This window comes from Arachis hypogaea, chromosome 10 (assembly GCF_003086295.3).
Source record: "Arachis hypogaea cultivar Tifrunner chromosome 10, arahy.Tifrunner.gnm2.J5K5, whole genome shotgun sequence".
In the NCBI taxonomy this organism is placed as follows: domain Eukaryota; kingdom Viridiplantae; phylum Streptophyta; class Magnoliopsida; order Fabales; family Fabaceae; genus Arachis; species Arachis hypogaea.
The window spans coordinates 77,004,881-77,021,966 of NC_092045.1; the positions used below are offsets into that span (position 1 = coordinate 77,004,881).

Sequence of the window (17,086 nt, forward strand, 5' to 3'; positions counted from 1 at the left end):
ACGCCCAATTGTTAGCCAATGTGGGCGTTTAACGCCCAGCCAGGTGCCCTGGCTGGCGTTAAACGCCAGAATTCCCTTTGTCACTGGGCGTTTTGCTAAACGCCCAGGATGCTGCACACCTGGCGTTAAACGCCCAGAATGGTGCCCATTCTGGCGTTTAACGCCCAAAATGGCACCCTTATTGGCGTTAAACGCCCAGAATGGTGCCCATTCTGGCGTTTAACGCCCAAAATGGCACCCTTATTGGCGTTAAACGCCCAGAATGCCCCTTACTGGCGTTTTTTTGCCAGTAAGCTCTTTTTCTCTGCTTTTTGTACTGAATCCTTCTGTAACTCTGTGGATTCCTTCAATTTTGATGATTTCCTCTGTAGAAATAAAACATATAACCTGCTAACGACTGGGTTGCCTCCCAGCAAGCGCTTCTTTATTGTCTTTAGCTGGACTTTTACTGAGGATTATTCCAGTCTCAGTTTTGAGCATTCCTGCTCAAAATTGCTCTCAAGATAATGCTTAATCCTCTGTCCATTAACAATGAACTTTTTGTCAGAATCAATATCCTGAAGCTCAACATATCCATATGGTGACACTCCTGTAATCACATACGAACTCCTCCACCGGGATTTAAGTTTTCTTGGGAACAATCTGAGCCTAGAGTTGAAGAGCAGAACTTTTTGTCCTGGCTCAAAGACTCTGGATGACAACTTCTTGTCATGCCACTTCTTTGCCTTTTCCTTATAAATTTTTGCATTTTCAAAGGCACTGAGTCTAAATTCATCTAGCTCATTTAGCTGGAGCAATCTCTTCTCACCAGCTAACTTAGCATCCAGGTTTAGGAATCTGGTTGCCCAGTAGGCTTTATGTTCCAGTTCCACGGGCAAATGACAGGCCTTCCCATACACAAGCTGGTATGGCGAGGTTCCTATTGGGGTCTTAAATGCTGTTCTGTATGCCCACAGAGCATCGTCCAAGCTCCTTGCCCAATCCTTTCTTCGGGCCATCACAGTTCGTTCTAGGATTCTTTTCAGCTCTCTGTTAGAGACTTCAGCTTGCCCATTTGTCTGTGGATGATACGGGGTAGCCACTTTGTGGCTGATTCCATATCGGACCATAGCAGAGTACAGCTGTTTATTGCAGAAATGAGTGCCCCCATCACTGATTATGACTCTGGGAACACCAAATCTGCTGAAGATGTGTTTCTGGAGGAATTTCAGCACGGTCTTAGTATCATTAGTGGGTGTAGCGATTGCTTCTACCCACTTAGATACATAGTCCACTGCCACCAGAATGTAAGTGTTTGAGTATGATGGTGGGAATGGACCCATAAAGTCAATTCCCCATACATCAAACAACTCAATCTCTAAGATCCCTTGTTGAGGCATGGCATATCCGTGAGGCAAGTTACCAGCTCTTTGGCAACTGTCACAGTTACGCACAAACTCTCGGGCATCTCTATAGAGAGTAGGCCAGTAGAAGCCACATTGGAGGACTTTAGTAGCTGTTCGCTCACTTCCAAAATGCCCTCCATACTGTGATCCATGGCAGTGCCATAGGATCCTTTGTGCTTCTTCTCTGGGTACACATCTGCGGATCATTCCGTCTGCACATCTCTTAAAGAGATATGGCTCATCCCATAGGTAGTACTTGGCATCTGAAATTAATCTCTTTCTTTGCACTCTGCTGTACTCCTGTGGTATGAACCTCACAGCTTTATAATTTGCAATATCTGCAAACCATGGAGCTTCCTGAATGGCAAAGAGTTGCTCATCTGGGAAAGTCTCAGAGATCTCAGTAGAAGGGAGGGACGCCCCAGCTACTGGTTCTATTCGGGACAGATGATCAGCTACCTGGTTCTCTGTCCCTTTTCTGTCTCTTATTTCTATATCAAACTCTTGCAGAAGCAACACCCATCTTATAAGTCTGAGTTTTGAATCCTGCTTTGTGAGTAAGTATTTAAGAGCAGAATGGTCAGTGTACACAATCACCTTGGATCCCACTAGATAGGATCTAAACTTGTCAATGGCATAGACCACTGCAAGTAATTCTTTTTCTGTGGTTGTGTAATTCTTCTGTGCATCATTTAGAACACGGCTGGCATAATAAATGACGTGCAAAAGCTTGTTATGCCTCTGTCCCAACACTGCACCAATGGCATGGTCACTGGCATCACACATTAGTTCAAATGGCAATGTCCAATCTGGTGCAGAGATGACTGGTGCTGTGACCAGCTTGGCTTTCAGGGTCTCAAATGGCTGCAGACACTGTGTGTCAAACACAAATGGTGTGTCAGCAGCTAGCAGGTTGCTCAAAGGTTTTGCAATTTTCGAAAAATCCTTTATGAACCTTCTGTAGAATCCTGCATGCTCAGAAAGCTTCTGATTGCCTTAACATTGGCAGGTGGTGGTAATTTTTCAATTACTTCTACCTTTGCCTTATCCACCTCTATTCCCCTGCTTGAAATTTTGTGCCCAAGGACAATTCCCTCAGTCACCATAAAGTGACATTTCTCCCAGTTTAAAACCAGGTTAGTCTCTTGGCACCTTTTCAGGACAAGTGCTAGGTGGTTAAGACAGGAGCTGAATGAGTCTCCATATACTGAGAAGTCATCCATGAAGACTTCCAGAAATTTCTCCACCATATCAGAGAAGATGGATAGCATGCATCTCTGAAAGGTTGCAGGAGCATTACACAGACCAAAAGGCATCCTCCTGTAGGCAAACACGCCAGAAGGGCAAGTAAATGCTGTTTTCTCCTGGTCCTGAGGATCTACTGCAATTTAGTTGTAACCTGAATAGCCATCCAAAAAGCAGTAATAATCATGACCAACTAGTCTTTCTAGCATTTGGTCTATGAATGGTAAAGGAAAATGATCCTTTCTGGTGGCTGTATTGAGCCTTCTGTAGTCAATACACATACGCCACCCTGTGACTGTTCTTGTAGGAACCAATTCATTTTTTTTGTTATGAACCACTGTCATGCCTCCCTTCTTGGGGACAACTTGGACATGGCTCACCCAGGGACTATCAGAAATAGGATAAATAATCCCAGCCTCTAGTAATTTAGTGACCTCTTTCTGCACCACCTCCTTCATGGCTGGATTTAGCCTCCTTTGTGGTTGGACCACTGGTTTGGCATTATCCTCCAACAGGATCTTGTGCATGCATCTAGCTGGGCTAATGCCCTTAAGATCACTTATGGACCACCCAAGAGCTGTCTTGTGTGTCCTTAGCACTTGAATCAGTGCTTCCTCTTCCTGTGGATTTAAAGCAGAGCTTATAATCACTGGAAAAGTATCACCCTCTCCCAGAAATGCATACTTCAGGGATGGTGGTAGTGGTTTGAGTTCAGGTTTGGGAGGTTTATTCTCCTCCTGAGGAATTTTTGAAAATTCCTTTATTTCCTCTGTTTCTTCTTGATCAGATTGAGCATCCTTGAAGATGTCCTCAAGCTCTGATTCTAGGCTTTCAGTCATATTGATCTCTTCCACCAAAGAGTCAATAATGTTGGCGCCCATGCAGTCATTTGGTGTGTCTGGATGCTGCATAGCTTTTACAGCATTCAACTTGAACTCATCCTCATTGACTCTCAGGGTTACTTCCCCTTTTTGTACATCAATGAGAGTTCATCCAGTTGCTAGGAAAGGTCTCCCTAGAATGAGAGTTGCACTCTTGTGCTCCTCCATTTCCAGCACCACAAAGTCAGTTGGAAAGGCGAATGGCCCAACCTTGACAATCATGTCCTCTATTATGCCTGATGGATGTTTAATGGAGCCATCAGCAAGTTGGAGGCATATCCGGGTTGGTTTGACTTCTTCAGTCAACCCAAGTTTTCTGATAGTGGATGCAGGTATTAGATTGATACTTGCTCCAAGATCACATAGGGCTGTCTTGGTGCAAGCACCTTCTAATGTGCATGGTATCATAAAGCTTCCTAGATCTTGAAGCTTTTCTGGTAAGCTTTTCAGAATGACTGCACTGCATTCTTCAGTGAGAAATACTTTTTCAGTTTCTCTCCAATCCTTCTTATGACTTAAGATCTCTTTCATGAACTTAGCATAAGAAGGTATTTGCTCAAGTGCCTCTGCAAACGGAATCTTTATTTTGAGAGTCCTTAGATAGTCTGCAAAGCGGGCAAATTGCTTATCCTGCTCCGCTTGGCAGAGTTTCTGAGGATAAGGCATCTTGGCTTTATATTCTTCAACCTTAGTTGTTGCAGGCTTATTCCTCACAGAAGTGGTTGAAGAAGCCTTTTTAGAGGGGTTATTGTCAGCACTCTCAGGTGTCTGATCCCCCTTTTGCGTTTGAACGCCAGGATTGGGTGGAAAATGGGCGTTTAACGCCAACTTTTCCCCCTTTTCTGGCGTTTGAACGCCAGGACTGGGCAGGGAATGGGCGTTTAACGCCAGCTTTCCCTCCTTTTCTGGCGTTTGAACGCCAATAGTATTCCTCTCTGGCGTTTGGATAGTGGTTTGGCTCTCCTCTGTCAGTTGTTCCTTATTTGGCTTTTTGCTCTTTTGAGTGGTGTTGTTCAATGTCTTCCCACTCCTCAGTTGAACTGCTTGACATTCTTCTGTTATCTGTTTAGATATCTGCTATTTTGCTTGATTCAACTACAGTTCTATGTTCTTGTTAGCAACTTTAGTTTCATGGAGCATCTCTTTAAATTCTGCTAACTGTTCTGTCATCAGGAGCAATTGTTGATTAAGCTCAATCATCTGTTCTTGAGGATTAGGATCCGTGGCTACTGCCATGACTTCCTCTTTTGGGGAGAACTCATTGCCAGAGTACAAATATTGATTTCTAGCAACAGTGTCTATGAGCTCTTGAGCCTTTTCAATTGTCTTCCTCATGTGTATAGATCCACCAGCTGAGTGGTCTAAAGACATCTGAGCTTTTTCGGTAAGCCCATAGTAGAAGATGTCTAATTGTACCCACTCTGAAAACATTTCAGAGGGGCATTTTCTTAGCATACCTCTATACCTCTCCCAGGCATTATAAAGGGATTCATTATCCTCTTGTTTAAAGCCTTGGATGTCCAGCCTTAGCTGTGTCATCCTCTTTGGAGGGTAAAAGTGATTCAGGAATTTGTCTGATAACTGTTTCCATGTCTTTATGCTTGCTATAGGTTGGTTATTTAACCACCTCTTAGCTTGATCTTTTACAGCAAATGGAAACAGTAATAGTCTGTAGACATCCTGATCCACCTCTTTATCATGTACTGTGTCAGCAATTTGCAAGAATTGTGCCAGAAACTCAGTAGTCTCTTCCTGTGAAAGACCGGAATACTGGCAATTTTGCTGCACTATGATAATGAGTTGAGGATCTAGCTCAAAGCTGCTTGCTTTGATGGGAGGTGTACAGATGCTACTCCCATATGCAGCTGTAATGGGGTTAGCATATGACCCCAGAGTCCTTCTGGACTGTTCAATTCCACTTATGTCCATGATGGATAAAGGGGAATAATATGGATTGCAAGTAGATAAGAATATTTTTATATATATTATTTTTTTTGAATTAACCGAAAAATAAAAACAAAAGGAAAATAAAATGATAAAAAAATTCGAAAATTAAAAGACAATAAGATCAAAGCAAATTGAAAACTGAATCAATTAGTTAATTAAAAAGATTTTGAGATTAGCAATTAGAAAGATATGATTGAAAAATTTTTATGAAAAAGATTTGATTTTTGAAAAAAAAAGAAAGAGAAAAACAACAAAATGACACCAAACTTAAAATTTTTAGAAAATCAAACACTAATTTTCGAAAATTTTTAAGGGAAAAACACAAAGAGGACACCAAACTTAGAATTTTTATGGATCAAAAAGGGACTAAGGACATGCAAATTCGAAAATTAAAAGAAAAGCAAAAGCATGCAGTTGACACCAAACTTAAAATATGAAACTAGACTCAACTAAAAGACTCTAAACCAACAAAAATAAAACAGTCCTAATCTAAGCAACAAGATAAGCCGTTAGTTGTCCAAACTCGAACAATCCCCGGCAACGGTGCCAAAAACTTGGTGCACGAAATTGCAATCACACTTTTGCAATCCCGCACAACTAACCAGCAAGTGCACTGGGTCGTCCAAGTAATACCTTACGTGAGTAAGGGTCGATCCCATGGAGATTGTCGGCTTGAAGCAAGCTATGGTTATCTTGTAACTCTTAGTCAGGATATCAATAATTATCAGGGTTGATTGTAAAAAGCAAAAGAACATGAAATAAGTACTTGTTTTGCAGTGATGGGGAACAGGTTGAGGTTTTGGAGATGCTCTGTCTTCCGAACCTCTGCTTTCCTACTGTCTTCTTCTCCAAACACGCAAGGCTCCTTCCATGGCAAGCTGTATGTAGGGTTTCACCGTTGTCAATGGCTACCTCCCATCCTCTCAGTGGAAATGTTCAACGCACCCTGTCACGGCACGGCTATCCATCTGTCGGTTCTCAATCAGGCCGGAATAGAATCCAGTGATTCTTTTGCGTCTGTCACTAACGCCCCGCCTTCAGGAGTTTGAAGCTTGTCACAGTCATTCAATCCTTGAATCCTACTCAGAATACCACAGACAAGGTTTAGACCTTCCAGATTCTCTTGAATGCCGCCATCAGTTCTAGCTTATACCACGAAGATTCCGGTTAAAGAATCCAAGAGATATCTACTCAATCTAAGGTAGAACGGAGGTGGTTGTCAGGCACGCGTTCATAATTGAGAATATGATGAGTGTCACGGATCATCACATTCATCCGGTTTAAGAACAAGTAATAACTTAGAACAGAAGCAAGCATGATTGAATGAAAAACAATAGTAATTGCATTAATCCATCAAGACACAGCAGAGCTCCTCACCCCCAACCATGGGGTTTAGAGACTCATGCCGTAGAAGGTACACAAAGAAACGTGTAAAGTGACATGAGGTCTGGATACAATGTCAAAAGATCCTATTAATAGTGAACTAATAACCTAGGGTATACAGAAATGAGTAAATGACGTAAAAATCCACTTCTGGGTCCACTTAGTGTGTGCTTGGGCTGAGCATTGAAGCTTTCATGTGTAGAGACTTTTTCTGGAGTTAAACGCCAGCTTTCATGCCAGTTTGGGCATTTAACTCTAATTTTTATGCCAGTTCCAGCGTTAAACGCTAGGAATTTTGAAGCTGATTTGCAACGCCAGTTTGAGCCATCAAATCTCGGGCAAAGTATGGACTATTAGACATTGCTGGAAAGCCCAGGATGTCTACTTTCCAACGCCATTGAGAGCGCGCCAATTGTGCTTCTGTAGCTCCACAAAATTCACTTCGAGTGAAGGGAGGTCAGAATCCAACAGCATCTACAGTCCTTTTCAGTCTCTGAATCAGATTTTTGCTCAGGTCCCTCAATTTCAGCCAGAAAATACCTGAAATCACAGAAAAACACACAAACTCATAGTAAAGTCCAGAAAAGTGAATTTTAACTAAAAACTACTAAAAATATACTAAAAACTAATTAAAATATACTAAAAACATACTAAAAATAATGCCAAAAAGCGTACAAATTATCCGCTCATCAAGCAGACATCCTAAATAGCATGTACACACAGCCAGAGTATGCTCAGAAGCATAGTCAATTCATTCTCGAGGCTCTACGGAAACGAACTGCTCTGATACAATAATATAACACCCTACCACACAGAGTCTTATGCTTAAGTCATATAACTGAGGTGGCAAGGTAGTACGACCTCTAAAAGTAAAAATATATATAATAATAGATGAAAGAAATTTTGTAACGAGGAGCCTTTGAAGGAAAGTTTAAAACAAAAGGTGCAACCCTCACGTAAACGAAAGACTTGCGTACGAAGAAATGTAATAAGTATACACAAGTCCCAAGATCTAAATTACTCAAAACAACCTTAATTCTCCATCAAGCCTCTATGAGGCACAAGAGTAAAATATATAGAAGGAAAAGTCTAAACATATATATATATATAATACACAAAAGCCCCAAGTCCCATCTTCGCTGCAGAGTAAGTCCAGACGCCTAGCGAGGTGCATCTCGACCTGCATTTGAAAAACAGCAATAATGTATGGGATGAGATCCGGGGCTTCTCAGTATAGTTAAGGTTCCCATAGATATAATAAATAAGGTCCCGGGAAAACCAGAGGCAATCCTAGAACTCTGACATTTAGATTATAAAACTAAAAGATTAAAAACGAAGGCCATAAGTACGGGTGTTGTCTAAGGTTCTAAACTAAACCAACTCTATCCAAAACCCTCAATTCTTTGCATTTCCTCTAATCCTCCGACTACGGTGAAACCACAGACAAACAAATAGGCAAAGCAAGCACAGGTAAAATACAAATACAACATGTATCAATTTAGCAAGTAAACAAAATAATCATGTAGGCAAGCCTAATAAATGCACAAGGAAATAAAACATACAAATGCATATGATGCATGTCTGTCTTATGGCTGATAATATCATCTGTCGGTTATATAGCCAACCCAACACGTCTTGGTAGCTAACCATAGACAGAAACACCCATTGCAGAACAAGTGAGTTTGAGCTACAACCCCCTTGCTACTACCCGCTTAACCCAGAGCCAGTAGAATAACAATTACTATAGCTACTACCCAGGCGGGTGTTTAAAAGCTCAACCTAGAGCAAGTGGAATAATCCACTACTGCTGCTACTACCCAGGCGTCACAAACAATGACCTAAAGCAAGCGGGATGAACCACAATCCTTGCTACTGCCCAGGTATCTAAAACATACATTCATTCAATTTATAATCAATCATCATTATTATCAAATCTCAAACATTGACCTGAAGCAAGCGGGACGAACCACAATCCTTGCTACTGCCCAGGTATCACACATATACTTCATATTTTTGCATTTTTATACATAATTCATCATTTTAAATCTTACTTCACCCCCAAGTTACCACTTTTCCTAGATTTATCTTATTACTAGACATTCCACAAAGGTCTAGGGGCTGAAAGAATAAAAATAGAGGTTTAGAGGTTCGAAATTAAGCTTTAAAACACAAAATTCATGTTTTTCGAAACAAGGTCACACGTACGCATGCATGCCAAATAGAAATGCTCATCCGCGTATGGAGGGGTTTGCGTCCGCATGCATCGCAGATTAGTAAAGAATGTTTAAGTCTACAGAATTTCAATCTTACATACCATTTTTCTGATGTGCATAACTTTCCCATTTTAAAATATTTTTAATCTATTCTTTGAATGGCGTAAGCTCCACGGACCCAATTTTTATATGAAACAAGTTTAAAACAATTTGGGAGTTCGGAAGCCGAGTTATGGCTCGCCAAAGTTTGGCCAAAAATCAAATTTTCACAAAAGTTCATAAACCTCTATTCTTAGCAAAATCAACTCAATACCAACACTCCTACCATACAAATAGCATCATAACATATCATTCATAGCATTAAAATCTCCACATCCTACCACAATCAACCATACCTCAATTAACCAACAAGATCTTCAATAATTCATCACATATATATTCATTCCTATTATCCTCATTATTCATCATTAAAATCATCATGCATCAATATATTCTCACCACAACATCAATTGCCGAAATTCATACTCAACCCAAATCAACAATCATCATCAAGAATACTAAACATTTAACACAATCATGTATTCTAACCTATTCTATGGTCATCTAGCCTAAGTTCTCACAAAACCTTATATATTATATATGAGAAACCAAAACCACACCTTGGCCAATTTTCTGATAAACTTGGAACATCTCAAGCGTTCCTGCACCACAAGTTTCTATGATTCAAAGACCTCACTAACAAAACCCGGCCTCCAAAACTTGACTCCAAGCTTCCAAATCCTCAAATTGGCTCCATCCAACACTCAATTTCAATATATTATCATAATTACCACTATAATCAAAATAGAGCTAACTAATTTAACATATATATACCAAGGGTTTGAGGGTGCTTACCTTGCCTACAACTCAAATCAGCTAACCTCGACGAAACCCAAAAGCTAATTCGAACTTAAACACCGAAATCATAAAAAACTCAACATGAATTTACATTGAATTTCAAAATTGAGGAAGATAAAATTGAAAAGAAAAACGTGGATTCCTTACCTAATTAAGTTATGGGCTTTGTAGAGCTTGACGCTGCGATCGCGTAGCTCTAAACGGTGTGATAGTCGGAGCTCCGGATCAAAAGTTTTTTGAGATTTAGTGAAGTGTTAGGGTTTGGAACTTACCCCCTTCTTCCCCCCTTGTGTTTTTTGCGGTCTTCACATGCATGGGAAGTAAAATAAGCTTGAAGCTCATTTATATTTAGGAATTGGGTTGGGCCTTGGGCCCAATACGGGCCCGGTTTGCCTAGTTCAGTCAAATCTTGGGACAAATTCTTTAAAATTAGTGTCAAAATTCATATTTTAATTAATTCTATCACATTAAACTATAAAATTCTATTTTCTAATTTCCATGATTAATAACTAATTTATTCGCTAATTATTTACTAATCTCTCGGGTTTTACACGTGACGTGACCAACTCCTCAGGTTTGGTATCTCGCGTACGCGAGCAAGGGGATGCGTACGCGAGGATGACAAAACGAGACCCCGCGTACGCGAGCAAGGTGCTTGCATATGCGATGCCCCTAGTTTCAGCAAAATAAGTTTTTTTTGTTTTAAAACCTAAATTTGAACCTCTAAACCTCTATTTTTACTCGTTTAGCCCTTAAATCTTAGTAGTATGCTTAGTAATGAGATAAAGCTAGGGAAAGGTGGTAACTTGGAAGTGAATTAAGGTTGAAAAATGATGAATTACGTATGAAAATTGTGAAGAAGAAAAGTATATATGATGCCATGGCTATAATGACTGATGGTGCAAATATTATGAATGAATATGAATGTTTTTGAGGCTTATGCTCTTTATTTATCTGAGATATGAGTTTCCTGGGTTAAGTACTGTGGCTTGCTACTACGTGCTCCAGGTTAAGACTCGATACTCTGTTGACCTTACGTTGTAAGGGTGACCGGGCACGTATTAATTCTTGGAAAGGACATCCCCAATGAGAAGATTTTATATATGAGAAAAGCTATGCATAGACTCTTGGGGATGCGTGACGGAAGACAGTCTAGGATTTAGCAGCCAGACTTGTCGAGTTGGCTTGATAACCGACAAATGAGACTCATCAGCCATAGGACAGGCATACATCATATGCATATTGTTTGATTTGCTTGTTTGTACACTAATTAGGAAGCCCTATGTGATTTTTCATATGTCTAATTATATGTGTTATCTGGATTACTTGTACTCTATCTGTGTTTTTGATGAGCGGATAATTTGTATGCTTTTTGGCATTGTTTTTAGTATGTTTTTTGTATGATATAGTTAGTTTTTAGTATATTTTTATTAGTTTTTAGTTAAAATTCACTTTTCTGGACTTTACTATGAGTTTGTGTGTTTTTCTGTGATTTCAGGTATTTTCTGGCTGAAATTGAGGGACCTGAGCAAAAATCTGATTCAGAGATTGAAAAGGACTGCAGATGCTGTTGGATTCTGACCTTCCTGCACTCGAAGTGGATTTTCTGGAGCTACAGAAGCCCAATTGGCGCGCTCTCAACGGCGTTGGAAAGTAGACATCCTGGGCTTTCCAGCAATATATGATAGTCCATACTTTGCCCAAGATTTGATGGCCCAAACCGGCGTTCAAAGTCACCTTCAGAAATTCCAGCGTTAAACGCCGGAACTGGCACCAAAATGGGAGTTAAACGCCCAAACTGGCACTAAAGCTGGCGTTTAACTCCAAGAAGAGTCTCTGCACGAAACTTCTTCATTGCTCAGCCCAAGCACACACCAAGTGGGCCCGGAAGTGGATTTTTATGTCATTTACTCATTTCTGTAAACCTTAGGATACTAGTTTTCTATAAGTAGGACCTTTTACTATTGTATTGAGAGTCTTTCGATCACTAGAGCTTTTTGATCATACATTTTTATGATTGAACCCTCATTGGGAGGCTGGCCATTCGGCCATGCCTAGACCTTATGCTTATGTATTTTCAACGGTGGAGTTTCTACACACCATAGATTAAGGTGTGGAGCTCTGCTATACCTCGAGTATTAATGCAATTACTATTGTTCTTCCATTCAATTCCGCTTGTTCTTGTTCTAAGATATCACTTGTTCTTCAACTTGATGAATGTGATGATCCGTGACACTCATCATCATTCTCACCTATGAACGTGTGACTGACAACCACCTCCGTTCTACCTTCGATTGGGTGAATATCTCTTGGATTCCTGATTGCACGATGCATGGTTGATCGCCTGACAACCGAGTGCTCGTCTGACAAACGAGCCAACCATTCCGTGAGATCAGAGTCTTTGTGGTATAGGCAAGAACTGATGGCGGCATTCAAGAGAATCCGGAAGGTCTAACCTTGTCTGTGGTATTCTGAGTAGGATTCAATGACTGAATGACTGTGACGTGCTTCAAACTCCTAGCAGGCGGGGCATTAGTGACAGACGCAAAAGAATCGATGGATTCTATTCCGGCCTGACCGAGAACCGACAGCTGAATTCCGCTATGCTGTGACAGAGCATATGCAATCACTTTCACTGAGAGGATGGGAGGTAGCCATTGACAACGGTGAAACCCTACACAAGCTTGCCATGGAAAGGAATAAGAAGGATTGGATGAAGACAGTAGGAAAGCAGAGAGACGGAAGGGAAGGCATCTTCATGCGCTTATCTGAAGTTCCTACCAATGAATTACATAAGTATCTCTATCTTTACCTTTTTGTTATTTTCGTTCATCACCATTACTATTTGAGTTTGCCTGACTAAGATTTACAAGATGACCATAGCTTGCTTCAATACTAACAATCTCCGTGGGATCGACCCTTACTCGCGTAAGGTTTATTACTTGGACGACCCAGTGCACTTGCTGGTTAGTTGTGCGAAGTTGTGTAATGCCATGGTATTGAACACCAAGTTTTTGGGGTTCATGACCGGGGATTATGAGAGTTGTGAAAAAGTATTGTTCACAATTTCGCGCACCAAGTTTTTGGCGCCGTTGCCGGGGATTGTTCAAGTTTTGAGCAAGCTTTTGGTAACATCAGTGCCAAGATCCGGCAACAACACCAAGTTTTTGGCGTTATTGCCAGGGATTGTTCAGTTTGGACAACTGAAGGTTCTTCTTGTTGCTTAGATTAGGTATTTTTTTTTCGAAATTCTTGAAGATGAATTCTAGAGTTTCATGATGATTTGTTGAAATCTGGCTGGCTGAGAAGCCATGTCTAATCTCATTGGACCGAGGTTTCAACTTATCATCACAAGAGCTTGTTGATTTCTATCAATCTTGCTTTTGGAGCAGTGATCTGCTAAGGCTTGGCTGGCCTCTGGCCATGTCTAGTGTTTTGGACCGAAGCTTTCTTTGGAAGCTTGGCTGGCTGTGAAGCCATGTCTAATTCCTGGACCGGAGTCTTAGACTAGCATTGCACTGATTCCTGGAATTCTCATTAAGAATTTTGATACCTTTTTCCACTTAAATTTCGAAAAACACAAAAAAAATTAAAAAAATCATAAAATCCAAAAAAACATTTCTTGTTTGAGTCTAGTGTCTCATCTTAAGTTTGGTGTCAATTGCATGCATTCATTCATGTATCTTGGTGATCTTCAAGATGTTCTTGATGATTTACTTGCTCTAATCTTTGAATTCAATTGACTTGAGAGTTTTGTGTGTCTCATATGCATTTTCATCCTGTTAGTGTCAGCAGTATACAAACTGCTAAGTTTGGTGTCTTGCATGCATTGTTATTTGATTCTTGTTGCATTTTGATTTTTCCTTATTATTAAAAATCCAAAAATATTTTTAATTTGTGTCTTCTCAAGTCAATAATACAGAGAATTGAAGATTCAGAACATACAGCAGAGGAATTGCACAGAAAAAGCTGGGCGTTCAAAACGCCCAGTGAAGAAGGACAGACTGGCGTTTAAACGCCAGCCAGGGTACCTGGTTGGGCGTTTAACGCCCAAAAGGGTAGCATTTTGGGCGTTAAACGCCAGAATGTGCACCATTCTGGGCGTTTAACGCCAGGATGGCTAGAAGGGAAGATTTTGTTTTCAAATCAAATTTTTTCTAAGTTTTCAAAATCTTTTCAAAATCAAATCTTTTTCAAATCAATTTTTCAATCAAATCTTTTTCAAAACCAATTTCTTTCCATTTTTAAAGATACTTACTATCAATTAATGATTTGATTCAACATTTCAAGTATGTTACCTTTTCTGTTGAGAAAGGTTTAATGTTTGAATCATATCTTTTCTTGTTAGTCAAGTTTTTAATTTTCAAATCAAATCTTTTTAAAATGTTTTTCAAATCATATTTTCTCAATCACATCTTTTTAAAACTAATCATATCTTCTTAACCACATCCTTTTCAAAATAGTTTTCAATCAAATCTTTTTGATTTCTAATTTCAAAATCTTTTTCAAAAATCACTTTATTTCTTTCCCACTCTTCATTTTCGAAAATTTAGTAATGTTTTTCAAAAATGTTTTCAAATTTTCCACTTAATTTTCGAAAATCACTTCCCTCCTTCTCACATCCTTCTATTTATGGACTAACACTATCCCTTAATGCAAAATTCGAACTCCATCTCCTTTGATAAGTTCGAATTTTCTACTTCTGTCTTCTACTCTTCTTTTCCTCTGACACTTCAAGGAATCTCTATATTGTGACATAGAGGATTCCACATTTCTTGTTCTCCTCTCTTTCTTATGAGCAGGAGCAAAGACAAAGGCATTCTTGTTGAGGCTGATCCTGAACCTGAAAGGACCTTGAAGAGAAAGCTCAGAGAAGCCAAAGCACAACTCTCCTTAGAGCACCTAACCGAATTCTTCAAAGAAGAAGAACAAATGGCAGCCGAAAACAACAACAATGCCAACAATGCAAGGAAGGTGCTGGGTGACTTTACTGCACCTACTCCCGACTTCTATGGGAGAAGCATCTCTATCCCTGCCATTGGAGCAAACAACTTTGAGCTTAAGCCTCAATTAGTTTCTCTAATGCAACAGAATTGCAAGTTCCATGGACTTCCACTGGAAGATCCTTATCAGGTTTTAGCTGAGTTCTTGCAAATCTGTGACACAGTCAAGACTAATGGGGTTGACCCTGAGGTCTACAGACTTATGCTATTCCCTTTTGCTGTAAGAGACAGAGCTAGAACATGGTTGGATTCTCAACCTAAAGAAAGCCTGGACGCTTGGGAAAAGCTAGTCAATGCCTTCTTGGCAAAGTTCTTTCCACCTCAAAAATTGAGTAAGCTTAGAGTGGAAGTCCAAACCTTCAGACAGAAGGAAGGAGAATCCCTCTATGAAGCTTGGGAAAGATACAAACAATTAATCAGAAAATGTCCCTCTGACATGCTTTCTGAATGGAGTATCATAGGTATTTTCTATGATAGTCTCTCTGAACTGTCCAAGATGTCTTTGGATAGCTCTTCTGGAGGATCTCTTCATCTGAAGAAGACGCCTACTGAAGCTCAAGAACTGATTGAAATGGTTGCAAATAACCAATTCATGTACACTTCTGAAAGAAATCCTGTGAACAATGGGACTAGTCAGAAGAAAGGAGTTCTTGAGATTGACACTCTGAATGCCATTTTGGCTCAGAATAAAATATTGACCCAACAAGTCAATATGATTTCTCAAAGTCTGTCTGGAATGCAAAATGCACCAAGCAGTACTAAGGAAGCTTCATCTGAGGAAGAAGCTTATGATCCTGAGAACCCTTCAATGGAAGAGGTGAATTACATGGGAGAACCCTATGGAAACACCTACAATCCTTCATGGAGGAATCATCCAAATCTCTCATGGAAGGATCAACAGAAACCTCAACAAGGTTTCAATAACAATAATGGTGGAAGAAACAGGTTTAGCAATAGCAAGCCTTTTCCATCATCTTCTCAGCAACAGACAGAGAGCTCTAAGTAGAATACCTCTGACTTAGCAACAATGGTCTCTGATCTAATCAAAACCACTCAAAGTTTCATGACTGAAACAAGGTCCTCCATCAGAAATTTGGAAGGACAAGTGGGTCAGCTGAGCAAGAAAATTACTGAACTCCCTCCTAGTACTCTTCCAAGCAATACAGAAGAAAATCCAAAAGGAGAGTGCAAGGCCATCAACATGGCCGAATTTTGGGAGGAAGAAGAGGCAGTGAACGCCACTGAGGAAGGCCTCACTGGGCGTCCACTGGCCTCCAATGAGTTCCCCAATGAGGAACCATGGGAATCTGAGGCTCAAAATGAGACCATAGAGATTCCACTAGACTTACTTCTGCCATTCATGAGCTCTGATGAGTATTCTTCCTCTGAAGAGGATGAGTATGTCACTGAAGAGCAAGTTGCTAAATACCTTGGAGCAATCATGAAGCTAAATGACAAGTTATTTGGAAATGAGACTTGGGAGGATGAACCCCCTTTGCTCACCAAAGAACTGAATGACTTGTCTAGGCAAAAACTGCCTCAAAAGAGACAGGACCCTGGGAAGTTTTCTATACCTTGTACCATAGGCACCATGACCTTCAAGAAGGCCTTGTGTGATTTAGGGTCAAGTGTAAACCTCATGCCCCTCTCTGTAATGGAGAAATTAGGGATCTCTGAGGTGCAAGCTGCAAAAATCTCACTAGAGATGGCAGACAACTCAAGAAAACAAGCCCATGGACCTGTAGAGGATGTTCTGGTTAAAGTTGAAGACCATTACATCCCTACTGATTTCATAGTCCTAGAGACTGGGAAGTGCATGGATGAATCCATCATCCTTGGCAGACCCTTCCTAGCCACAGCAAAGGCTGTGATTGATGTTGATAGAGGAGAGTTGATCATTCAAGTGAATGAAGAATCCTTGGTGTTTAAGGCTCAAGGATGTCCCTCTATCATCATGGAGAGGAAGCATGAAGAGCATTTCTCAAAACAGAGCCAAACAGAGGCCCCACAGTCAAACTCTAAGTTCGGTGTTGGGAGGCCACAACCAAACTCTAAGTTTAGTGTTGAACCCCCACATTCAAACTCTAAGTTTGGTGTTGGGAGGGTCCAACATGGCTCTGAGAATCTGTGAG

The 17,086-nt window shown here is 40.4% G+C and overlaps 1 non-coding gene across 1 annotated transcript; it reads right to left on the reverse strand.

The window, feature by feature from the left end:
• Positions 1-15,288: 15,288 nt before the first annotated feature.
• Positions 15,289-15,396, reverse strand: LOC112718870 (small nucleolar RNA R71). Its single transcript, XR_003161197.1, has one exon. It is a non-coding gene; the product is annotated as a small nucleolar RNA R71 (small nucleolar RNA).
• Between the last annotated feature and the right edge of the window lie 1,690 nt (positions 15,397-17,086).